Genomic DNA, 26,559 nt, shown 5'->3' with positions numbered 1-26,559 from the left:
TGCAAAGACACTAGGGCAGAGTTACTGGTGCAAAGACACTAGGGCAGGGTTACTGGTGCAAAGACACTAGGGCAGGGTTACTGGTGCAAAGACACTAGGGCAGAGTTACTGGTGCAAAGACAGCAGGGCAGGGTTACTGGTGCAAAGACACTAGGGCAGAGTTACTGGTGCAAAGACACTAGGGCAGGGTTACTGGTGCAAAGACACTAGGGCAGGGTTACTGGTGCAAAGACACTAGGGCAGAGTTACTGGTGCAAAGACACTAGGGCAGAGTTACTGGTGCAAAGACACTATGGCAGGGTTACTGGTGCAAAGACACTAGGGCAGAGTTACTGGTGCAAAGACACTAGGGCAGGGTTACTGGTGCAAAGACACTAGGGCAGGGTTACTGGTGCAAAGACACTATGGCAGAGTTACTGGTGCAAAGACACTATGGCAGAGTTACTGGTGCAAAGACACTATGGCAGGGTTACTGGTGCAAAGACACTATGGCAGGGTTACTGGTGCAAAGACACTATGGCAAAGTTACTGGTGCAAAGACACTAGGGCAGAGTTACTGGTGCAAAGACACTATGGCAGGGTTACTGGTGCAAAGACACTAGGGCAGGGTTACTGGTGCAAAGACAGCAGGGCAGGGTTACTGGTGCAAAGACACTAGGGCAGGGTTACTGGTGCAAAGACAGCAGGGCAGGGTTACTGGTGCAAAGACACTAGGGCAGGGTTACTGGTGCAAAGACACTAGGGCAGGTTTACTGGTGCAAAGACAGCAGGGCAGGGTTACTGGTGCAAAGATAGCAGGGCAGGGTTACTGGTGCAAATACACTAGGGCAGGGTTACTGGTGCAAAGACAGCAGGGCAGGGTTACTGGTGCAAAGACACTAGGGCAGGGTTACTGGTGCAAAGACACTAGGGCAGGGTTACTGGTGCAAAGACACTAGGGCAGGGTTACTGGTGCAAAGACAGCAGGGCCGAGTTACTGGTGCAAAGACAGCAGGGCCGAGTTACTGGTGCAAAGACAGCAGGGCAGGGTTACTGGTGCAAAGACACTAGGGCAGAGTTACTGGTGCAAAGACAGCAGGGCAGGGTTACTGGTGCACAGACACTAGGGCAGGGTTACTGGTGCAAAGACACTAGGGCAGGGGTACTGGTGCAAAGACACTAGGGCAGGTTTACTGGTGCAAAGACACTAGGGCGGGGTTACTGGTGCAAAGACACTAGGGCGGGGTGACACTAGGGCGGGGTTACTGGTGCAAAGACACTAGGGCAGGGTTACTGGTGCAAAGACACTAGGGCAGGGGTACTGGTGCAAAGACACTAGGGCAGGGTTACTGGTGCAAAGACAGCAGGGCAGGGTTACTGGTGCAAAGACACTAGGGCAGAGTTACTGGTGCAAAGACACTAGGGCAGGGTTACTGGTGCAAAGACAGCAGGGCAGGGTTACTGGTGCAAAGACACTAGGGTAGAGTTACTGGTGCAAAGACACTAGGGCGGGGTTACTGGTGCAAAGACACTAGGGTGGGGTTACTGGTGCAAAGACACTAGGGCAGGGTTACTGGTGCAAAGACACTAGGGCGGGGTTACTGGTGCAAAGACACTAGGGCAGAGTTACTGGTGCAAAGACAGCAGGGCAGGGTTACTGGTGCAAAGACAGCAGGGCAGGGTTACTGGTGCAAAGACACTAGGGCAGGGTTACTGGTGCAAAGACAGCAGGGCAGGGTTACTGGTGCAAAGACACTAGGGCGGGGTTACTGGTGCAAAGACAGCAGGGCAGGGTTACTGGTGCAAAGACACTAGGGCGGGGTTACTGGTGCAAAGACAGCAGGGCCGGGTTACTGGTGCAAAGACAGCAGGGCAGGGTTACTGGTGCAAAGACACTAGGGCGGGGTTACTGGTGCAAAGACACTAGGGCAGAGTTACTGGTGCAAAGACACTAGGGCATGGGTACTGGTGCAAAGACACTAGGGCAGGGTTACTGGTGCAAAGACAGCAGGGCAGGGTTACTGGTGCAAAGACAGTAGGGCAGGGTTACTGGTGCAAAGACACTAGGGCAGGGTTACTGGTGCAAAGACACTAGGGCAGAGTTACTGGTGCAAAGACAGCAGGGCAGGGTTACTGGTGCAAAGACAGTAGGGCAGGGTTACTGGTGCAAAGACACTAGGGCAGAGTTACTGGTGCAAAGACACTAGGGCAGGGTTACTGGTGCAAAGACAGCAGGGCAGGGTTACTGGTGCAAAGACACTAGGGTAGAGTTACTGGTGCAAAGACACTAGGGCGGGGTTACTGGTGCAAAGACACTAGGGTGGGGTTACTGGTGCAAAGACACTAGGGCAGGGTTACTGGTGCAAAGACACTAGGGCGGGGTTACTGGTGCAAAGACACTAGGGCAGAGTTACTGGTGCAAAGACAGCAGGGCAGGGTTACTGGTGCAAAGACAGCAGGGCAGGGTTACTGGTGCAAAGACACTAGGGCAGGGTTACTGGTGCAAAGACAGCAGGGCAGGGTTACTGGTGCAAAGACACTAGGGCGGGGTTACTGGTGCAAAGACAGCAGGGCAGGGTTACTGGTGCAAAGACACTAGGGCGGGGTTACTGGTGCAAAGACAGCAGGGCCGGGTTACTGGTGCAAAGACAGCAGGGCAGGGTTACTGGTGCAAAGACACTAGGGCGGGGTTACTGGTGCAAAGACACTAGGGCAGAGTTACTGGTGCAAAGACACTAGGGCATGGGTACTGGTGCAAAGACACTAGGGCAGGGTTACTGGTGCAAAGACAGCAGGGCAGGGTTACTGGTGCAAAGACAGTAGGGCAGGGTTACTGGTGCAAAGACACTAGGGCAGGGTTACTGGTGCAAAGACACTAGGGCAGAGTTACTGGTGCAAAGACAGCAGGGCAGGGTTACTGGTGCAAAGACAGTAGGGCAGGGTTACTGGTGCAAAGACACTAGGGCAGGGTTACTGGTGCAAAGACAGCAGGGCAGGGTTACTGGTGCAAAGACAGTAGGGCAGGGTTACTGGTGCAAAGACACTAGGGCAGGGTTACTGGTGCAAAGACACTAGGGCAGAGTTACTGGTGCAAAGACACTAGGGCAGGGGTACTGGTGCAAATACACTAGGGCAGGGTTACTGGTGCAAAGACAGCAGGGCAGGGTTACTGGTGCAAAGACACTAGGGCAGGGTTACTGGTGCAAAGACACTAGGGCAGAGTTACTGGTGCAAAGACACTAGGGCAGGGTTACTGGTGCAAAGACACTAGGGCAGGGTTACTGGTGCAAAGACAGCAGGGCAGGGTTACTGGTGCAAAGACACTAGGGCGGGGTTACTGGTGCAAAGACACTAGGGCAGGGTTACTGGTGCAAAGATAGCAGGGCAGGGTTACTGGTGCAAAGACACTAGGGCAGGGTTACTGGTGCAAAGACAGCAGGGCAGGGTTACTGGTGCAAAGACACTAGAGTGGGGTTACTGGTGCAAAGACAGCAGGGCAGGGTTACTGGTGCAAAGACACTAGGGCAGGGTTACTGGTGCAAAGCTAGCAGGGCAGGGTTACTGGTGCAAAGACACTAGGGCAGGGTTACTGGTGCAAAGACAGCAGGGCAGGGTTACTGGTGCAAAGACACTAGGGCGGGGTTACTGGTGCAAAGACAGCAGGGCCGGGTTTCTGGTGCAAAGACAGCAGGGCAGGGTTACTGGTGCAAAGACACTAGGGCAGAGTTACTGGTGCAAAGACACTAGGGCAGGGTTACTGGTGCAAAGACACTAGGGCAGGGTTACTGGTGAAAAGACACTAGGGCAGAGTTACTGGTGAAAAGACACTAGGGCAGGGTTACTGGTGCAAAGACACTAGGGCAGAGTTACTGGTGCAAAGACACTAGGGCAGGGTTACTGGTGAAAAGACACTAGGGCAGAGTTACTGGTGAAAAGACACTAGGGCAGGGTTACTGGTGCAAAGACACTAGGGCAGGGTTACTGGTGAAAAGACACTAGGGCAGGGTTACTGGTGCAAAGACACTAGGGCAGGGTTACTGGTGCAAAGACAGCAGGGCAGGGTTACTGGTGCAAAGACACTAGGGCAGGGTTAGTGGTGCAAAGACACTAGGGCAGGGTTACTGGTGCAAAGACAGCAGGGCAGGGTTACTGGTGCAAAGACAGCAGGGCAGGTTTACTGGTGCAAAGACAGCAGGGCAGGGTTACTGGTGCAAAGACACTAGGGCAGGTTTACTGGTGCAAAGACAGCAGGGCATGGTTACTGGTGCAAAGACAGCAGGGCAGGGTTACTGGTGCAAAGACACTAGGGCAGGTTTACTGGTGCAAAGACAGCAGGGCAGAGTTACTGGTGCAAAGACACTAGGGCAGGGTTACTGGTGCAAAGACAGCAGGGCAGGGTTACTGGTGCAAAGACAGCAGGGCAGGGTTACTGGTGCAAAGACACTAGGGCAGGTTTACTGGTGCAAAGACACTAGGGCAGGGTTACTGGTGCAAAGACACTAGGGCAGGGTTACTGGTGCAAAGACAGCAGGGCAGGGTTACTGGTGCAAAGACACTAGGGCAGGGTTACTGGTGCAAAGACACTAGGGCAGGGTTACTGGTGCAAAGACAGCAGGGCAGGGTTACTGGTGCAAAGACAGCAGGGCAGGGTTACTGGTGCAAAGACAGCAGGGCAGGGTTACTGGTGCAAAGACACTAGGGCAGGGTTACTGGTGCAAAGACAGCAGGGCAGGGTTACTGGTGCAAAGACAGCAGGGCAGGGTTACTGGTGCAAAGACACTGATGGAAACACTGGAGAAACGGGTGTACTGTATCCACCACACCCCCCCAGGGGCTCCCAGCACAGCCGGGGCCAACTCACTCCTCCAAGTGGTCCAAGAGTATTTAGGTCAGACACACCTAACACTCCTATAGCAAGACTACGTTCTCTCATTTAAATTGTTCCAGTCTCTGTGCCAGCAATGGTTTAAATTAGACCATATTGAAAGGCCCAAGCAGAAGCCTGTACTGTACTGGTGGGAGGAGAAATAGTTGCGCAGAGGAAAAGCTTAGGAGCTGCGTCAAGCTAGCCAGAGTTAGCCAGAGAGAGAATGGGAAACAGGCAGTTTTGCCTTCAAAATAAAAGCAGAAACATGTGTCGGTTTTGAAGTAAGTGGGTTGCTGGAGGCTTATTCTGGGTGATTTACAAATATATTAATATATGCTGCAAGAGGGACCTTTTGTAAACAAAATAATCAAAACAATAGACAAAAAAAAACTATTTTCCACCTGCTTCAGATTATTTTCTCACTTTATTACCCTACTTCTGGCTAGGTTTGAGTTTTTGAAGGCAGATGCAACTAATGTTTTAATTGAACCTGCAGATTGCAGATAGTAGTATTTGCTGATGTTCACTATCTTTAAATTTGAACCATTTTCATGCTGAACAATTCAAATTCCAAAATCAAGTGTTTCCCAGAGAACGTTTGAAAGTTAAAGCCTCTGAAGGACTCTCCATTGAAACCCAGCATACTATAATAATAATAATAATAATAATAATGATAATAATAATAATCTTTATTTGTATAGCACCTGTGATACACAACATGCAGCTCAATTGGTTTACATCAATAGAAGGTAGACAACAGACATAAGATGCAATTCATATAAAAGAACACAGAGTACATTTGCATTAAAAGAATCAAAAAAAGTAACAGAACGATAAAAGAACACAACAAACCTATAAGCTATACACAATACACATTAGGGCTGCAACTAAGAATTATTTTCATTATCGATTAATCCGTTGATTATTTTATCGATTAATCAATTAGTTGTTTGGTCTATAAAATGTCTGAAAGTGATGAAAAATGTCGCTCATCATCATCAAGATGATGTCCTCAAATGTCTTGTTTTGTCCACAACCCAAAGATGATCAGTTTACTGACATAAAGAAACCAGAAAATATTCACATTTAAGAAGCTGGAATCAGAGAATTTTGACTTTTCTTAAAATAATACTCAAAGCAATTAATCGATTATCAAAATATTTGTCAAAGAAATTCTGTCCATTGATTAATTAATTGATGCCACTCTAATGAATACACAATTATGCATACTTATGTGCATTGATCAGTTCTGATTGACTACAATAGCCTATGTATTGTAAACTGCAACAGCTTTTAATGAAAGGGAGCACTGACAAACTATATTGGTCTAACTGTAATTTCCATTACTGAAACTACATTGTGAAATGTTCATCCTGAATATCTTATTTTGTGAACTTTTGACCGGAAGTGTAGTGGTTATTCCGGCGAATTTGACAGCGCAAAAGCTTGATGACAATTAATTTGCGAACGACCTCACGCGGCCTCACCGGGCGGCTTCGCTCTTATTAACGGCATATAGTCCCGGTGGGGGTGCGGGGAGCGCGTGCGCGTGCTCAGAGACACGGCGTGTCTTCTGTCTGGCTCGCGCGACGCGAGGTTGTGTCAGGTAAAACACACAGCGGGTGCACGCGCGTTCATTTCAGACCGAATGGACCCGTTAACCCCGGTACTAGGCGCGCGTGCCCGTTCACTCAGCGGCGAGCGAACGGGCACGCGCGCCCGTTTCACCGGGGTTACCGACTGATGTGTGTGTGTGCGTGTGTCTGTGTGTGTCTGCATCTGGGCTGTGAGGACGGTGCGCTCCGGTTTAACATTACCTGCCTGGAGGCTGTGGGCAGCGCGTGCACGAGTCAACGTTTAGATACACAAAACTGTACGATTGCCCGGTTGCCGTGATTTCCCCGTACAAAAAACTCAAGTTCACTCGCCCGTGTCCGCGTTTGAACCGTCTTCGCACAGCATCTAGCTAAAACGGGAACCAACGAATTGGCTCGAGCGATGACTTTAAGGGATGACTGTACATTAACATTAACGGCTGTGCATTCTCGTGTGTTTCTATTTACCGTGTTGTCCGTCCCCTGGCAGGCCCCCGGACCCCGGCAGTCGGTAGTCACTCTCTCTCTCTCCCTCCTCGCACTCTACCGGGTCTTCTCCCCGTTGCTTGCTCGCGCTCCCCGCCTCTCTCTACCCTCTCTCCAACCGGCCTGCCCTGCTCAGCTCACGAGCCGCATAAGCATAGCCGCCGCAAGTTTCCGCAGGGTCCTAGAGGCACAATACCCCCCACTTGATTTGCGCCAAGTCCCGCCCCATGGGGAGTGATGATTGGTTAGGTTTCGACATGAGGGTTAGGGTCTATCAGAGTGAGCCAATCAGAGGCAGAGTAGGGCGGGACTTGGCGCAATAGGGTTGGTCGGGGGGGGGGGGGGGGGGGTACAATCGTCCCAGAGAGTCTACAGACCCAGTTCACAACACACGCACACACGAGACAAGCAGACGCGCATGCACGCACACACACTCAAGCGCACATGCACGCGGAAGTCAGGTGTACTGCACAGACAGACTGTAGGCTGCTACACACTAACCGTGACAGCCCTTTTTAGAGCTGACATGATGAATCGAATAGAATAGGTCCCTACTTTTCTTATTCTGGATTTGTATGATCTTTATTAAAGGCAATTACAATATATAGGACATACAAAAACATCAACAACACACGGCCCAGGGGTAGCCCACTGTAAATAGGCTACCTCAAGAATCACAAATCACAGCATCAACCAACTTCAGCAAAGATGCTCATTAGAGTTCTTTGAATATTTCGTCCATATTGAGTTCATTCTTAAAAACAGCAAAGACTGGTTTAAAGAACCATTGTGTTTGCATGCGTGGATGTGGTATTTCGCAAGTAGACATAGCCTACAAGATCTATTATAAAATATGTCCCTTCATTTTCCATCTCAAACACACCAAAGAAACGTGGTAAAGAGAAAAAAGTGTGTGTGTGTGTGTGTGTGTGTGTGTGTGTGTGTGTGTGTGTGTGTGTGTGTGTGTGTGTGTGTGTGTGTGTGTGTGTGTGTGTGTGTGTGTGTGTGTGTGTGTGTGTGTGTGTGTGTGTTTATCAGCAGTTAATTGTAGATGAAGATGGAAAGCTGTGAAAATCACATAACTTAAATTATGGATACATTTATTTATTTATTTATTAAGGACAATCGACTATGAATGTGGTTATGGTGGATCTATACTTTGTGTTTATGACTTGGAGTTCTATAATTAAGTAACTTAAGTAAAGCTGCAATGGTTAATTGATTCATTAATTAATCTCCAACTATTTTGATAATCGATTAATTGGTTTGAGTAATTCAAAAGGGAGGGGGAAATCAAAATGATCTGACTCCAGTTTCTTCAATGTGAATATTTTCTATAGGCTACTTTACTGACTCCTCTGTGACAGTTGTTTGTTTGGTCTCTAAAATGTCAGAAAATGGTGAAAAATGTCAATCAGTGTTTCCAAAGCCCAAGATGGTGTCCTCTTGTTTTGTCCACAATCCAAACATATTCAGTTTAATAATTGATTAATAATCAAGAAAATAATCAACAGATTAATCGACAATGAAAGTAATCGTTACAGCCATAAAAAAAATAAAAAAAACATAACATAAAACATAAAAAAACACTGTATAGCATAATAACAGTAGTTGTGTGTGTGTGTGTGTGTGTGTGTGTGTGTGTGTGTGTGTGTGTGTGTGTGGTACTTATTTATAGCAGTCTGTGAGGTCACGAACAGAAAACCTGTTTTCTTCACTCTATAGTTTACACACCCCCACCTTGCACAATAAACTCTCTCTCTCTCTCTCTCACACACACACACACACACACACACACACACACACACACACACACACACACACACACACACACACACACACACACACACACAGAGTCATGACCTCTGAAGGAAACGCATGGGAAAAGTGAGAGGAGCTCATCCATATGAATGAGGAGACAAACAGGCAGAAAGTAAAGACAGAAAAGTCTCCATGCTGCAGAAGTGTGTTTCTGAAGTCTGTGAGAAACTGGGCCATGATCCTGACCCTGGGTAGTGTAGCGGTAGATTCCCTGCCTACCAACATGAGGGTCGCAGGTTCACACCCCGTGTTACCTCCGGCTTGGTCGGGCGTCCGTACAGGCACGATTGGCTGTGTCTGCGGGTGGGAAGCCGGATTAGCGGTATGTGTCCTGATCGCTGCACTAGCGCCTCCTCTGGTCGGTCCGGGCGCCTGTTCGGGGTGGAAGGGAACTGGTGGGAATAGCGTGATCCTCCCACGTGCTACGTCCTGCCGGTGGAGCTCCCCACTGTCAGGTGAAAAGAAGCGGCTAGCAACTGCGCATGTGTCGGAGGAAGCATGGTGCTAGTCTTCGGCTCTCCCCAGATCGGCAGAGGGTGGAGCAGCGCCCGCGGGAAATTGGTCACATATACAAATGTGTCTCCAAATGACTCTGAACGGTGTGTGGTGAACTAGTGATTGTTGGTGGTGGTGTGACCAATATTGTGCGAGAGATGTAGTTGATTGAGCGGTTTCATACAAAAGTAAACGTTACGTTTCAGTTTTACGACAAACTGTGGCTTTCTTGACCCGCATAGTTATCTTTTAAATTGAGGAAAAATCACACGTGGACTTCCTGGCACAATTCATGGCCGTTCACCACCACTCAGATTTGGTGCGTAGCTGAAACAGGAAGTAGGCGGTGACTTTGGTCGTCTATTCAAGACAGACAGGTACAGTCAGTGAATTTGGTCAATTCTCCGGGGAAGTCGGGGAATCTCTGGGAATTTTACAAATGGGCCACGTCAAAGGAATATCACCGACTTTTGAAACCCGGTTCACACATTCACTGCGTTCGATGTTTTTCAGCCCAGACTGAAAAACATGAACATGAACTATTAAATGTTTAGATCATAGGAGCGCTCCCACATGAATGATGGAACGTCATGGAAATGTCAAGTTCATTTTACACCTCCACCCTGTTACTGTGACCTCCACCCTGTTACTGTGTTGTTGGCCTGCCCGGCGGGTATGTCAAATAATTTTACACCTCCACCCTGTTACTGTGACCTCCACCCTGTTACTGTGTTGTTGGCCTGCCCGGCGGGTATGTCAAATCATTTTACACCTCCACCCTGCTGTTGCCGTGTTGTCGGCCCGCCCGGCCTGTTGCGTAGGCCTACTTGGGAGTCACAGAGACAGCAGAGACACACGGTTGATGTTAAATAATATTTATTGTATTTGAAACACAGATCCACACTTTTCACTCGCTCCGTCAAACTCCAGCAGGCAGCGTAGCTTAGCTCCAAGTGTTTTACAGTTTGATGTCAGGAAGAATCTGTCCTGTCCGTCTAGATTTCCCCTCTCTCATCATGAACTCACTCATCCATGAAATCAGTCATGAAATCAGTCATTCAGCGCACTGAAAACAAATGATCATCCCAGTCTCCGGCTTGTCAGTCAAGACACTGGGCGTTCTGTGGAGAGCCTGTCTAAGATATACTTGCTTTTAACTAAGCGTTGGCGTGCGTAATCTGCGTATCCTGCGTCAATTTGGTTGTGCACGTGCTATCCAAAATAGTCTCTCAGGCCAGCTGATCTGTTCCACAATCTTTTAATCCTCCAGACAGAGACAGTCTGTCCTGTTACAATTTGGAAAGAGGAAGTTGTCATCTTCCAAAGAAGAAAAAACAACGCTTCGGACCGGAGGGAGGTTCGATGGTCATTCGACCAATCGCGACACATAACCGAGGCAGGTGATTGGATGCCCGCCTTATGGATTTCCCCGCGTTATTTTTTTGACCAACTTTGAGACCTGCCGGAATACAGATGGTGGTTGTCGGGAGCATTTGGAAATTCAGGGGCCATTGAGACTATTATATCCAAATGAAAGCTATACGCATACGCTGCAAACGGACGCAGCCATCATGCGCACGCAAACGCATGGTTAAAAGCTCTCCGGCCTGTGAGCCCCAAACCAACTAAAACAGAGCTGAATGACAGAACGCTGATCTGAATGTTGAAATCCCAGCAGTGACATGAACACATTCAGCCTGACCTGACACAAGCCCAGAGGCTGTACCAGAGGTTTCCTGTCTCCAGGGGGCGCTATCCCTGCCATAGCAGCAAGTGTCAAGTGTTTTTCTTTGGCGCCGCTAGCTCAGTGAGTTTGGGTCGTAGTAGTGATCAGACTATAATACACCGGAATCCGTGTTAATTTGGCATCGTGTTGGACTTACCCGGTGCAAACAGAACAGAACAAAACGCAACCATTACTGCGACCACTGCAACAGTCATTCTGCGGCCGTAGTGCCCATGGAAAGAGCTAAAACCTGCAGGTCCAGTTAGGTTTGCGTATGAGCACCGATCCTGATTGGTTGGGGGACAGGAAGGCGTGGCACTGGGGGTCATTGCGGGGAGGGGGGGTAGCCCCGCCCACAACATCCACAGAGGACTGGAGGGTCTGTGGTAAAACAGCTGGTACAGTACTTCAACTCGCTAGAGTGACCCTGTCGAAGCATAGGCTTTTACACTCTCTCTCACACACACACACACGCACACACACGCATATACACATTACACACACACACACGCATATACACATTACACACACATCGCCACAGTAATCAGATAGCTCCTCTTCGACTGTAGTGTCACTGCAGACGAGCCGAGCACCTGTGGCACTACAAGTCTACTAATCTCATCCAGGCATCAGTGACCTGGGAAGGACGGGGCTTTCTACGTTCCACTCAGGCAGCATAAAAAAAAAGTCCCATTAAAGCTTCTGGTCTCAGCAGGGCCTGAACACACACTCCGCTCCAAACCCCATGAATACACTGCAAAAAAAAAATCTAATCAAATCAAATCAACTCAAACCCCCAAACCAAGCAATAAATACTAAGCACACAGTGCCGATTACGGGAAACGTAAAAGTCGCAACTCAAGTCTCGTCCTCATCTTCATCCGCTGTCCCTCTACTCTTCTCCTCTTCCACTCTCCTCTCTGACTGATAACATGCAATATCTCAGCCCTGACACTTTTCTGTATATCTATATCCAAAATATAGATGTTCGAAACCGCGGAAAATATCGCGGTATTTCATGAATACCGCGATATTTTCCGCGGTTTCGAACGTCTATATATTATCGTCCCACGCCTACTTCTCTGCACATTACGAATCTTTCACTCGTTCCCTAACTCTTTCCATCTCTTCGCGGCGTCCCTCTCACTTGCTGAACCCTCTCGCAGCTCGAACGCGGCGCGCGCACACACGGCAGCACAAATCAGTAGGTTTCAGATTCCTCATATAGCTAGGTACGATCAAATCAAAACACGATCAAAAACAAAGTACAACCATGTTGAAACAGTGACAAGACAAACACAGCTATACATCAGTAGGGACCCAGCGGTCGTTTGGTGTCCAGCATTGTGATTGGTTGATTGGCAGTGGAGCTCTAATCCCATTGGCTAACGATGTGACCAGTGGTGACAGTCTTCTTTGGCTCCAGTGGAGTGGCATCACTCTGCCTGAGGGAGAGAGTGACAGCTCAGTCAGACAAGCAGTGAACACTGAAATGTATCCAAGCCCTAAGCAGGAAATAGTCACTTTTACATGCTGCATTCATGTCATCTTGGAAAAATCAGAGACATGAAAATATCGTTTTCAACTGGTTAATACTACCAGAAAACACTGTTTGCATCAGCGTTCATTTGGTAAGTACAGTTACTGTAGGGCTGTCACCATATCCGATTTTCACTGCACGATTACCGTGGCCAAAACAATTCAGCATAACGATATCGCAATATCTATAGAAAATTGTCAATAATAACAATACAGAACAAACAAACCTACAACAAAACAAAAACCAACAAAAACCAGCTCAGTGGCCTTGTGGTCTGAGTGTCCGCCCTGAGACTGGGAGGTCGTGAGTTCGATCCCCGGCCGAGTCATACCAAAGACTATAAAAATGGGACCCATTTGCCTCCCTGCTTGGCACTCAGCATCAAAGGGTTGGAATTGGGGCGTTAAATCACCATGTGATTCCCGAGCGCGGCATTGCTGCCGCTCACCGCTCCCCCAGGGGATGGGTCAAATGCAGAGAACAAATTTCACACATTGTGGGACTTTACTTACTTTACTTTAATAATAATAATAATTAATAAATAAATAAATAAATAAATAAATAAATAAATAAATAAATAAATAAATAAATAAATAAATAAATAAATAAATAAAATAATTAATTAATTACAAAAAGATTATCAGTCAAATTCATCTTTTAAGGGATACGTCAAGTTTTCGGGAGTTTCGCTCTATTTCGCTTTATTAGTAAAGGAGTATTATTAGTAAGGAGTAAATAAATGGAGAGATTATGTAACCATAACTGTACAGGAGCGTGCAAAAAGAGCAAGTTAACCACATCAACATAGCGAGTGACGTGGTCTGTGTGTATGTGTGGGGGGGCGTGGTCTGTGTGTGTGTGTGTGTGTGTGTGTGGGGAAGGGGGGGTGGTCTGTGTGTGTGGGGGGGGGGCGTGGTCTGTGTGTATGTGGGGGGCGTGGTCTGTGTGTATGTGGAGGCGTGGCGTTGAGCGAGATCAAACGAGAACGGAGAGAAACGATTATTTACATAATGTTATCATTATATGTGTTATTAACACAATACCAATTGTCGTTCCCCCCAATATCACGATTATCGTCCTATCGTGATTATCGTGACACCCCTAAGTACAGTACAGTACAGTAACACTTTGATACCTAATGCATTTACTAACATGAATTAAACATGAATAACAATATCAGTTCATGTTAGACGCGTGTTAAATGCACATGAACAACTGCATTCATGTTATACATGTTTGTGTTAACTAACATGAGTTAAGCACGAACAGTGACAATAACAAAGACAAAACACTTTACAACAGTTGTATCAATTTGTAATACATGCATTTAAACTGAACAGGCCCACCATGATAATACTGGTTATATTATCATATTATAACAACGGTTATCATGCTATGAAAATGTGTGAGATTTGCATGATATCACTTACTGTTACTGCTTGTCCTGCGCTGACTTTACCCTGCTAAACAGAAGAGACAGAAGGTTCAGCTCTGAGAGTGAAACAGACAGAGACTTTAACCTGCTAAACAGAAGAGACAGAAGGTTCAGCTCTGAGAGTGAAACAGACAGAGACTTTAACCTGCTAAACAGAAGAGAGACAGAAGGTTCAGCTCTGAGAGTGAAACAGACAGACTTTAACCTGCTAAACAGAGAGACAGAAGGTTCAGCTCTGAGAGTGAAACAGACAGAGACTTTAACCTGCTAAACAGAAGAGAGTCAGAAGGTTCAGCTCTGAGAGTGAAACAGACAGAGACTTTAACCTGCTAAACAGAAGAGAGACAGAAGGTTCAGCTCTGAGAGTGAAACAGACAGAGACTTTAACCTGCTAAACAGAGAGAGACAGAAGGTTCAGCTCTGAGAGTGAAACAGACAGAGACTTTAACCTGCTAAACAGAAGAGAGACAGAAGGTTCAGCTCTGAGAGTGAAACGGACAGAGACTATAACCTGCTAAACAGAAGAGACAGAAGGTTCAGCTCTGAGAGTGAAACAGACAGAGACTTTAACCTGCTAAACAGAAGAGAGACAGAAGGTTCAGCTCTGAGAGTGAAACAGACAGAGACTTTAACCTGCTAAACAGAAGAGAGACAGAAGGTTCAGCTCTGAGAGTGAAACAGACAGAGACTTTAACCTGCTAAACAGAAGAGAGACAGAAGGTTCAGCTCTGAGAGTGAAACAGACAGAGACTTTAACCTGCTAAACAGAAGAGAGACAGAAGGTTCAGCTCTGAGAGTGAAACAGACAGAGACTTTAACCTGCTAAACAGAAGAGAGACAGAAGGTTCAGCTCTGAGAGTGAAACATACAGAGACTTTAACCTGCTAAACAGAAGAGAGACAGAAGGTTCAGCTCTGAGAGTGAAACAGACAGAGACTTTAACCTGCTAAACAGAAGAGACAGAAGGTTCAGCTCTGAGAGTGAAACAGACAGAGACTTTAACCTGCTAAACAGAAGAGAGACAGAAGGTTCAGCTCTGAGAGTGAAACAGACAGAGACTTTAACCTGCTAAACAGAAGAGAGACAGAAGGTTCAGCTCTGAGAGTGAAACAGACAGAGACTTTAACCTGCTAAACAGAAGAGAGACAGAAGGTTCAGCTCTGAGAGTGAAACAGACAGAGACTTTAACCTGCTAAACAGAAGAGAGACAGAAGGTTCAGCTCTGAGAGTGAAACAGACAGAGACTTTAACCTGCTAAACAGAAGAGAGACAGAAGGTTCAGCTCTGAGAGTGAAACAGACAGAGACTTTAACCTGCTAAACAGAAGAGAGACAGAAGGTTCAGCTCTGAGAGTGAAACAGACAGAGACTTTAACCTGCTAAACAGAAGAGAGACAGAAGGTTCAGCTCTGAGAGTGAAACAGACAGAGACTTTAACCTGCTAAACAGAAGAGACAGAAGGTTCAGCTCTGAGAGTGAAACAGACAGAGACTTTAACCTGCTAAACAGAAGGGACAGAAGGTTCAGCTCTGAGAGTGAAACAGACAGACTTTAACCTGCTAAACAGAAGAGAGACAGAAGGTTCAGCTCTGAGAGTGAAACAGACAGAGACTTTAACCTGCTAAACAGAAGAGAGACAGAAGGTTCAGCTCTGAGAGTGAAACAGACAGAGACTTTAACCTGCTAAACAGAAGGGACAGAAGGTTCAGCTCTGAGAGTGAAACAGACAGACTTTAACCTGCTAAACAGAAGAGAGACAGAAGGTTCAGCTCTGAGAGTGAAACAGACAGAGACTTTAACCTGCTAAACAGAAGAGAGACAGAAGGTTCAGCTCTGAGAGTGAAACAGACAGAGACTTTAACCTGCTAAACAGAAGGGACAGAAGGTTCAGCTCTGAGAGTGAAACAGACAGAGACTTTAACCTGCTAAACAGAAGAGACAGAAGGTTCAGCTCTGAGAGTGAAACAGCCCTGCTGAAAAAACCAGCATAGACCAGCATGAATTTCTTGCTGGTCTATGCTGGTTTATGCTGGTTAGTGCTGGTCTGATGCTGGTCTATGCTGGTTAGTGCTGGTCTGATGCTGGTGGACCAGCATTACCTTGCTGGTCCACCAGCTAATGCTTGCTGGTGAAGCTGGTAAACTACCATGGCCTTGCTGGTGAAGTTGCTGGACCAGCATGGTGAAGCTGGTGGACCAGCATGGTGAAGCTGGTGAAGCTGGTGGACCAGCATGGTCATGCTGATGAAGCTGGTGGACCAGCATGGTGAAGCGGGTGGACCAGCATGGTGAAGCTGGTGGACCTGCATGGTGAAGCGGGTGGACCAGCATGGTGAAGCTGGTGAAGCTGGTGGACCTGCATGGTGAAGCTGGTGGACCAGCATGATGAAGCTGGTGAAGTTGGTGGACCAGCATGGTCATGCTGATGAAGCTGGTGGACCAGCATGGTGAAGCTGGTGAAGTTGCTGGACCAGCATGGTGAAGCTGGTGGACCAACATGGTTGTGCTGGGGATTGCTTGACCAGCATGGTCATGCTGGTGGAGGAGATTGTGAAGTGCTCCACAATGGAAATGACCTCCTCTGTACCCTGCTGGTCCATGGCATGGATTTAATTTTAACTTTCGTGTCCAGGCCAAGCCCAGGTCCCTTTTTGGGGTGTTTTACAAAAGTTAATTGTGTTAGTGTGTGTTAGAGAAGCAAATGAAAATGTAATTAATGTAATGAGAATATAATTAGGCCTATCAAAATCTTGGGGACAATTTTTGCCCCTTGATCATGTTTTTTTGGTGCATTCTGAGATTTATTAGAGCATATTTGGCCTTGCCCCTGGCTAATTTCCTACACTGGATCATACCATGAAAACATACAGTAAGGGGTAGACATTACCTTTTCTGTCATCATGTTTGGTTCAGGAGATTTGATGCAAAAATAATTATGTTATAGTGGAAAGTAAAATGGTTGCCATGGCAACCATGAGGAAAACATCTAAAAGCAAAAGTTTTATTGGATGGGGGACCCTGGCACAAAATTGGGGGTCTGTGGTCTAGTTTAGGGGACCTTGATGTGAAAAAGTTTGGGAAACAATCTGGCCCATCACCCATCCCCTATGGGTTATAGGGTGGGTTATATTAGCCTGGGTAAACCCAGCCTCCACGTGACCTGCTCTCAGACCTGGAGCCTGTACTACGAAGCTAGTTTAATGCCTTATCCGAGTAAGTTTGAGTTTAAACCTGGTTTAGCCGTACTACAAAGCAAGTTAACTTTCAATCACCATGGCAACTGACGCTGCAAAGCTAACCTGGTCGCGACCAGGTTAGCTTCAGAGGATAAGATCAAAATCCATGACAGACCCATATAATCGGCTCTCTGGAGTCACTCACCGTTCATATAAGATCGCCATATGAAAAATAGATTGCAGTCAACTGAGAATATAACAAGAAAAACATTTGTGGCTCTGTAGGCTACATAATTAAATTAAGCCTACTTACCACTTTATGTCTTAACAGCTCAACGATGCGTGGAGAAATATGATCATCACTATTAATCACCGCGGCGCATATCATGAATGGACCCTCAAATGGAGTGAGGGTGATATTCTCCTACATGCCAGAAAAGCCTATAGGCTACGTCTCAATTCAGTTCAGCAGTTTTCTCTTTTATAGTAGGCTATTAGGCTTTATACTAGGCTATTTTATATATGAATTATTCGATCAGTGCAACCACACACATGAGTGATAGAGATCATTATTCATTGAGCATGCGTTTCTAAATCTATGGTCTAAATAGGCTTACAGATTGTGGAAATGTATAGACTGAGATTACACATTTAGATTTGTTGCTGCTGCCTGTATCAATGCAGCTGTATCAATCGCTGATCAAAGTAAATCAAATGACTGATGTGAATACAAGCTGCTGCTTTAGACAGCCCTTCAGCAGACTATCCAACGCGGATTTTCATTCTGACATTAAATCGCGGATACATTAAATATCCGCTAAAACTCTGATCATGCACTGCGCTTCATTGAACGAGGAAATGGGTGTGGAAATGAGTGTGGGCGTGGATAAACTCAGCTGTTCATAATGTGATTGGCTGGCGCACCTCTTTCGCGTGGACGCGCGCCTGTGCACGAGCGAAAAACGTGCGCGTGCACAGGCAGATCCCAGGTCCACTTACCTAGTAAAAAACCAGCGTCGTAGTATCAGTTAACTAGATAGCTTTGATCCTGTTCAGTCAAACCAGATCAAAGGGACTTATCGCGGATCTGTTAAACTAGTTTCGTAGTACAGGGCTCTGCTCTCAGTCACTACGAGAGCAGAGCAGGTCTGAGAGCAGGTCACGTGGAGGCTGGGTTTACCCAGGCTAGGGTTATATGCCTTCTTTTTTATATTTTGTATCGTCTTCTGGCCTCCATTGACAGCTTGCCAGATAAAATAAATGGTACAGGGCCAAGTTATAACATAAGCAACAAATAACGCAACACACAAGAAAAAAGTTTTAACCATGCCCAACAAAACACCTTACAGGGTAACAGGCTAATATAACACAATACAAGAGGCTAATGCAATTCTATATCAAGCATAGTCCTTTAAAATAACATTACACATGAATGTATTATTATTATTATTATTATTATTATTATTATTATTATTATTATTATTATTATTGTTGTTGTTGTTGTTGTTGTTGTTGTTGTTGTTGTCATTATTATTACTATTATTACTTTCAAGCTATGTTATGTTTTCTACTGTAACAGAGGCTTTAATTAAACTCTAGGTGGCCGTGGGTCAGACTCATTTCTGAGGCCAGTTTTCCCATATAGAGGGTATGCACGTGATGTCACAGGCAGAAGTCACTGCATGGTCACGCCCACTGAGTGACAGCCAGACTGATTTTGAATGCAGTAATCAGCCTAGATTAATGACACCTACTGCTCCAAACAACAGAGAACCTGCTGAATGTTTTGCCCATAGGTTTTAGGTTTTGCCAGTCCCGATTGAGGGGGCATGTTCCAGTGGGAAAGTGACGTCCGTGCTGCATACCCTCCATTCAATTGGAACTATTTTATGGAACTGAGTATCACTACGCCTCTGATATGCTGCGCGAGACCATCTCCAAACTTTCGCGCGGCTGGACCTGTCTGCACCATTTGTCAATTGTCAGTACAGCACTCACTGCTCCGGTCTTCAAATAAACTCCAGAAACAACGAACCGGCGGCTTGAAGCAGATTATTTGTGGAGGTGAGTGAAGTAGGCTTAACTTGTGTGTTATTTACTACGACAGAAAGAGGTCAATTACTTGTAAGAAGGAGAGGGGCCGCAGGGGGGAACACTTTTTTACCGATAGAGCGCTGCTCTCACCTTCAGCTCTGTGTGTGTGTGTGTGTGTGTGTGTGTGTGTGTGTGCGTGTGTGTGTGTGTGTGTGTGTGTGCGTGCGCGCGCGCGCGCGCGCCTGTGGTGGCGTGGCTGGGTGATAATTCTATATTGTAACAGGTTAGTATTTTGGTTTAGTATTTAGTTTAGTATTTTAGTTCAGCTGTCAATCAAATCTTCATTACAGGATCATTTTCTCTTCCAAATGAAGGCGAAAATGGCACCTAGTGCCTGTCATCTGGCAGAGTTTCTAGCCCATAAACTAACTACTAACTTGAGCAATTATGCAAACTAAATCAAACGGTAATGTCTAAGAATGCAAAGAAATGTAACTGGCTCGTTAAAACACGCATTCCAGGAATATTATTTACATTTATAACGATAATGGCGCGCGCCTCCGAGCCTGACAGCCTCCCTGGCTGTCAGGGGTCGTCTCTCGGAGATTCCAGGCGGGCGGGCAGCACCTATGAATCGGATTGTCCGCTCGCTCCGCACGAAGCAGCTGGCTCCCTGGTACTCTGCGGATCCCACTCGTGTAGCATGACAACAGGCTGAATCCCACTGGATTTGGGGGTGGAACACGCCAGGATTGGCCAATGCCAAAGCCAGTCCTCAGAATTGTCAAATCAAATCATCGACACGTATATGGTCCGCCTCTCAATTCGTTTTCTCAGTGTCTGACGCTCGCGCTGGTGCATTCCGTTCCGGTTCACTTCGACTTTAATGGTGGAGCTGATTTAATTACTGTATAAATATGAAAACAGGGGGAAAGCTCTACCTTACCTGGTATTTGTGATGTGTAAAGTAAAGCTAGAGAAACTGACCCAGACCTTTTTTTTGGGGTTTCACTTTTCAATTGTGCAAATATTACACTCACTAAACTGTTTCCCTGTAGGCCTGCTCTGTAGATCTTGGATGTGCATGAGAAGCCTGGTGATGCCTCCTAAAGCAGACTGGACAGAGTGCTACAACATCAACTTCTCTATACAGAACCAGCTGCAGCTGACCGTGGCCTCACCCACTGCCACATGTCTGTATGTTAACTACAAGACTTTATCCACTATCTTTCTCCTACTAATACTGTCTCCTACCACTACACCATTCCACTCCCCTCTCTATCCCTCCATTTTTCTCTCTCATTGTTCTCTCTCCCATTGTAGATGATAACGGAACGCTGAACTGCCAGCATTACTATGGCATTGGCCAGGAGGCCATGCTGGACAAGAAGGTGGGTGCTGTCATCCACGCCGTCAACCTCAGGAAGCTCCTGGGAGCCAAGTGCAGGACGATACGGGGGGAGATGAGAGCGAGGAGGTCAGTGGCATGTGTGGAAACATACACATGAGCAAAGTGCACACAGACATACAGTACAGACAGACTGGATACTTGGTGAAAGAAGAGTGGCCAACTAAGAATCTTTCCCACTTCATACAACTGCTAATTTTTTTTACCTTTATTTATCCAGGGTAACCATAATGAGATTTCCATCTCTTTTTCAAGTGGGCCCTGCTCGCACTCACACACACATTAAGGGGTTAAGGGCCTTGCTCAAGGGCACCTCAGTGGTGGTAATGAGGGAGGGGCAAGTGCTGCTTTTCACACATGCTTTTCTAATGGACACTGTCTCTTTGTCTATATACTGTGTGTGTGCAGGTTTTCGATATCATACATTGAGGGAGAAACAGCCAGTGGAGGACACACATTAATCTGTTAAGTAAGTTGAGAACTTTTCTTTTCCCCAAAAACCTATTCCTGTGGTCCTCTAGGCCTACTTGCTTTTTATCCTTTCTGGAAAGGATTTTATTTTATTTTATTTTTATTTTTTGTGTGTGCTTTGAGCACCACAACATGGCCGGTGTCTCCAAAACTCAGCAACTCACACCAAAATGATCTAGATGGACATATCCTGTGGGTGGCTGTAGTTTTAATTAAAGGTGACTGGCTTGTTAAATAAATGATTTGTGCACATAGCTGATGCCATGATCCCATGGAACCTAATGCATGTGTCACTGCATTTGGACTCTTATTTACCAAATTGTAATGTGTCTGGAATGGATGAGCTGTTTTACCAGGTTCCAAGGTGGATCAGAAAGGTGCGATTTAACTTACAGTATCTGACTTATCAACTTCAAGATGAATTTTAAAATGTGTTGCGAACTTGGGACCAATCGGGCTGTGAGCCAGAAAGGTCTTTGTACAGCTAGACCCTGGGCAGACAGTACAGTGAAATAATTTTTAAAGTAGCTCATGCGTCATGCGTCACTTTTCTGTAGCACGTTTTCAAACAGCAGTTGAAATATTGACCAAAGAACAGTGTTACTCTGCCACTAATTTATCTCTGTTTGCTTTTCAGTTTGATACAAAGAATGGCTCCAGAACCAAAACCTGGGTGAAGCAGATGTGGAAGCTCGAGTGGGGAAGCCTGGATGCTACATCACAGAGAAAATAATGGACATAAACAAACAAGCAAAGAATAGCACTTGAAGGGACACTCCACCGAAAAACAATGCTGATTTATTTTGCACATAATCTCACACATATCCAAAAACTGTAAACCGTTTTGCAGGCATTCATTTAGTTTGACAGTTATTGAGAGTTGATTTAAGTTGTGATTTGTGAATGACATCACTGGTCCACGACTGAACTCAAATCAACTCTCAATAACTGAAATTAATTAATTACGGTAAATGAATGCCTGCAAAACATTGTTTTTTTCCATAAAGTTTTTAGGATTGTGAGATTTTGTGCAAAATAAATCTGCATTGTTTTTCAGTGGAATTCTCTACTTCTGATTTGACTTAAGGCCTTTGCTCCTCAAGGGAGCATAGGCCATTGACAAAATGTCGGTGGTTGGCGGTTCTTCCCTGTTCTCCCCAATTGAGCCTGCTCCCAGACATTTCTGCCTGCACACTTCTTCTCCAGCTGTTCCTGGGGTGACCTCTTTTCTTGTCAGGTGATGTTGCCTGTTTGTTGTGTTATTGTTAATTAGTCAGTAGTTTTATTATTTAATTGAGTTTAATTGTAATGAGTCTTTAATTGCCTTCAGCACATTAATTGAGTTGAGTCACACTTTTACTTTTAATACTTTTGACATAAAGACAGGTACAGGCTGACTGTTCAGGTGCACTGCTGTATGTGCGGTTCTCTCTCCCACTCCCTCTCTGTGTTGCTTTTATTTAATAAATAATTATATTGTTATGTAAACCTGAAATAGTCTTCATTTAACTAGTTCAAGAAAGATTACTTTTGTGATGTTTATCTGGTCTGACTACTCTCAGCATGGGGTGCTGGTTAACAAGCATTCAACCATAGACCAGCATGTTGTGTTTTGACACCAGAATAGCTGGTGTATGCTGGTCACACCAGCATCTACACCAGCATAGGTGTACTGGTGTATGCTTCCCATGCTGGTCACAAGACCAGCATGTGACCAGCACACCACCAGCATACCAGCATCATCCCATGCTGGTCACACCACCAGCATCCCATGCTGGTCACACCACCAGCATCCCATGCTGGTCACACCACCAGCATCCCATGCTGGTCACACCACCAGCATCCCATGCTGGTCACACCACCAGCATCCCATGCTGGTCACACCACCAGCATCCCAGCATCCCATGCTGGGATGCTGGTACACCAGCATAACTTGTTGTGTTTTCAAAACACAACAAATTTACCAGCATCCCAGCATGCGATGCTGGGATGCTGGTACACCAGCATAAAAAGCTATGCTGGTGCATGCTGGTTTTTTCAGCAGGGAGATAGAGACTTTAACCTGCTAAACAGAAGAGAGACAGAAGGTTCAGCTCTGAGAGTGAAACAGACAGAGACTTTAACCTGCTAAACAGAAGAGAGACAGAAGGTTCAGCTCTGAGAGTGAAACAGACAGAGACTTTAACCTGCTAAACAGAAGAGACAGAAGGTTCAGCTCTGAGAGTGAAACAGACAGAGACTTTAACCTGCTAAACAGAAGAGACAGAAGGTTCAGCTCTGAGAGTGAAACAGACAGAGACTTTAACCTGCTAAACAGAAGAGAGACAGAAGGTTCAGCTCTGAGAGTGAAACAGACAGAGACTTTAACCTGCTAAACAGAAGAGAGAGAGAAGGTTCAGCTCTGAGAGTGAAACAGACAGAGACTTTAACCTGATAAACAGAAGAGAGACAGAAGGTTCAGCTCTGAGAGTGAAACAGACAGAGACTTTAACCTGCTAAACAGAAGAGAGACAGAAGGTTCAGCTCTGAGAGTGAACCAGACAGAGACTTTAACCTGCTAAACAGAAGAGAGACAGAAGGTTCAGCTCTGAGAGTGAAACAGACAGAGACTTTAACCTGCTAAACAGAAGAGAGGAGGCTCAAAGCGACACCTGCCAGAGAGCATAATAAGAAGCAGACCGAATGACTCCCTTAGCAGCTCATAGAAATATAAAGTCGAGCGGACTTGGCAGGTGTGAGGCAGAATGACTGAGTCCAGAGACAAGAGCCTCTATACTACATTAATGATCGATAAGGGAAGTGAAGGTTAAAACAGCCGTGTGTGTTTGAACTTGACGACCTGAGCCGCGCTGAACCCGGCGCACCTGTCGGACAGTTTAGGGGTCGTGGGTTAGCGGCGCAGGTTAGATGTCTAATGAGTGTTTAGGGAGCAGACCAGGAAGTAGCCGCAGCGCTTCCTCGCGGCGAGCGGTCCCCCCTCGTAAAAGGGGAGGGGCTCCATAAAGCATGGCTAATGAGACGGCATGCTAATGAGGCTCGCTACAAGCCCACAGACACGCGCGGCGCGGATGCAGGAGTGTAACAGAGGGAGTGTGTACGTGTGCATGGTATACATTTTGTAATACATTTGTATAGAAAGAATACAAGTTAAATTAGATCATAAACGAAACAGCGCTATGTTGAGTGGTTCAAGATCGATATAATCTAGATCAGGGGTGCCCAAATTCTTTCCCATGAAGGGCCAAAACTCAATCTGGGTGGAGGGCCGAGGGCCAAAAATAAACGTTGTGGAATTACATTAAAATGTATTGTGTTTTATAGAAAATTAACATTCTAAATCTAAAATAACATTTCAATATACGGTAATAATCTACTTTTTATCTGTTTGGTAATTGTAATAATTTGCAATTGGTTATATATATTTAAAAAAAACATCTGCATTTGTGGGGAGCTTAAACATTTAATCAGTAAACACCCAGTTAAAAACAGTTGTATTTTCCACCTTTGTAATCAAGAGAGAAATTTGACTTAATTCACAACTTGAAAAATCCTCAAGGTACTTTGAAAATCAGCTTTATTGTCCATCTTTTGTAAACAATATGCCATGACAATTTGCAGGGATGCAATCTCAGGAGTGAACACAGTATATCCGCAGCCACATTCAGACACTGTTTCACAAAGTCACCACATGAAAAAGCTCGTCCACCCTTTGCAATCAGTGCAGATATCTGATAACTTGCCCGAGTTGCATTCTGGATAAAAAATCAGGGGGGGGGGGGGGGGGGAACGCGGGCCCCAAATTGGTCAGCACTGATCTAGATCATTCAATACACAATCTATTAGATATTAGAATACTTTTGAGTCTCTTTTTGTATAAAAACAAGGACAAAGAATCAGACAGTAAGTGCAAGTTCTTATTCCATACTTTGGCTCCATGGTATTTTAACGAGTACTGTCCTCTAGATGTATGATACAATGGTAGGTAAAGGTTATTATTACTTTGTCGAGTTGTATAAGAGTGAATTTGAGAGTTACAAATAAAGATTTTTTTTTTACAGCTTTCTGGCAAGTCCGTACCCATGTACTTCACTTTCAAAATAAATTTGAATATTTGAAAAATGTTGATAGATGCGATAGATTTGGCGATGCTGATTGGCTGAAGGAGTTTGTTTAGATTTGGCGATGCTGATTGGGTGAAGGAGTTTGTTTAGATTTGGCGATGCTGATTGGCTGAAGGAGTCTGTTTAGATTTGGCGATGCTGATTGGCTGAAGGAGTTTGTTTGTCAAGGTAGGTACAGCGAAACAGAATGTGAGCTCTCGTTATCAGGATGCTTTTACAGGGAAACTCCACTGTGTGGACGGCCAACAAACGTTTTGGCACTGGCATTGGGCGATCAGATGTCGGCACTTCCTGGTTTTCCCGCTGAACTGATATCATTTCATGAATAACAGTTTCACCTGGCAAGTGCAAAATGGATGGGAAGTTGATTCCGGCTATTCAAAGATTCCAAGTTCTTCACAACTTTTACTTGAAAGACTACAGGTATGATCGGCTCAAAAACTATGCTTGGAGAACAGTGTCGGGGTGGATGGTACAGATACAGACACAGATGTTTACCTCTGTCCTTCCCGTTCAGCAGTCTCTCCTCTTCCTCCCGGCCATCATCTAGTCACAAAAGGAGGGCGAGAAGTTATTTGTGAACGTGTGCCAGGATGAGTCTCAGTGAATCTGTATTGTGTGGATCCAGAAGAAAGACCTTATCCAACGCTGTCTTTTTCATACTAGTTTTGGGAGCTACACGGATGCACTGGAAGGCTTCTATAGCAGTGGGGGTCCGGCGGACCACCAGGGGTCCTTGGGTGCATTGCAGGGGGTCCCCGGCAAATTGATCAATTGTTAAGCTTCATTCAGTACGTTTACATGCACTTAAAAAATTTGAATTATTGCGTTAGTCCGCCTAAAACCGGACTTTTGAAATGCATGTAAACATGTTAGCTCGACTGAAATCAAAGTTATAAAAGTCGGACTAACACACCCAGATAATGTGATTGGAAGTCGATTTACTCCTGCGGCCAGTCGGACTGGACCTGGACGAGGTGATGTGCTAACTCTCTTTGACCCGGAAGTCGAACAGCGTGTAAAACTGTTCCGTTAGCAGCCAGGGACCGATTAGCTAAAGCTAAATGTGAAGTTCGTTGACGTAGAGCTAAATCTGTGTCTAGAAAAATATTTTTTTAATGGAATTAGTTTCAACTGTATTGAGCTCACAAGGGACAGCTTGTTATGTGACCATACCTGCGTTTGAACGCTCTCTCTCTCCACATAAACACAACCTCGCTCGCTCGCATGTATACTTGGACAAGGACAGTAGTCTGAGTAAATAGCCTAATCAACCATAGCTCGACTTAACTGAGCATGTAAACGTACTGATTGTTCCATGAATAGTTTCACTGTTTTCTCTTTACCTACAATGCAGACAGCAATTCTGGACAAAATCATATCTAAATAATATGGGGTGGCTGTAGC

At 45.7% G+C, this 26,559-nt stretch overlaps 1 pseudogene across 1 annotated transcript in view; it reads right to left on the bottom strand.

The window, feature by feature from the left end:
- Positions 1-12,039: 12,039 nt before the first annotated feature.
- Positions 12,040-26,559, bottom strand: part of LOC310782195 (dystrobrevin beta-like) — a 40,839-nt pseudogene continuing 26,319 nt past the window's right edge. Inside the window, exons 14-16 of the transcript in view lie at positions 25,651-25,698; positions 13,940-13,972; positions 12,040-12,414 (exon numbers count right to left, since the gene is read on the bottom strand). The product of the transcript in view is annotated as a dystrobrevin beta-like (transcript). The remainder of the gene's footprint in view (positions 12,415-13,939; positions 13,973-25,650; positions 25,699-26,559) is intronic.

Source organism: Poromitra crassiceps, assembly GCF_964638095.1.
Source record: "Poromitra crassiceps genome assembly, chromosome: 9".
Taxonomy (NCBI): Eukaryota; Metazoa; Chordata; class Actinopteri; order Beryciformes; family Melamphaidae; genus Poromitra; species Poromitra crassiceps.
Note: the sequence above shows the minus strand (reverse complement) of the source record. Positions and strands in the feature narration are given on the sequence as shown.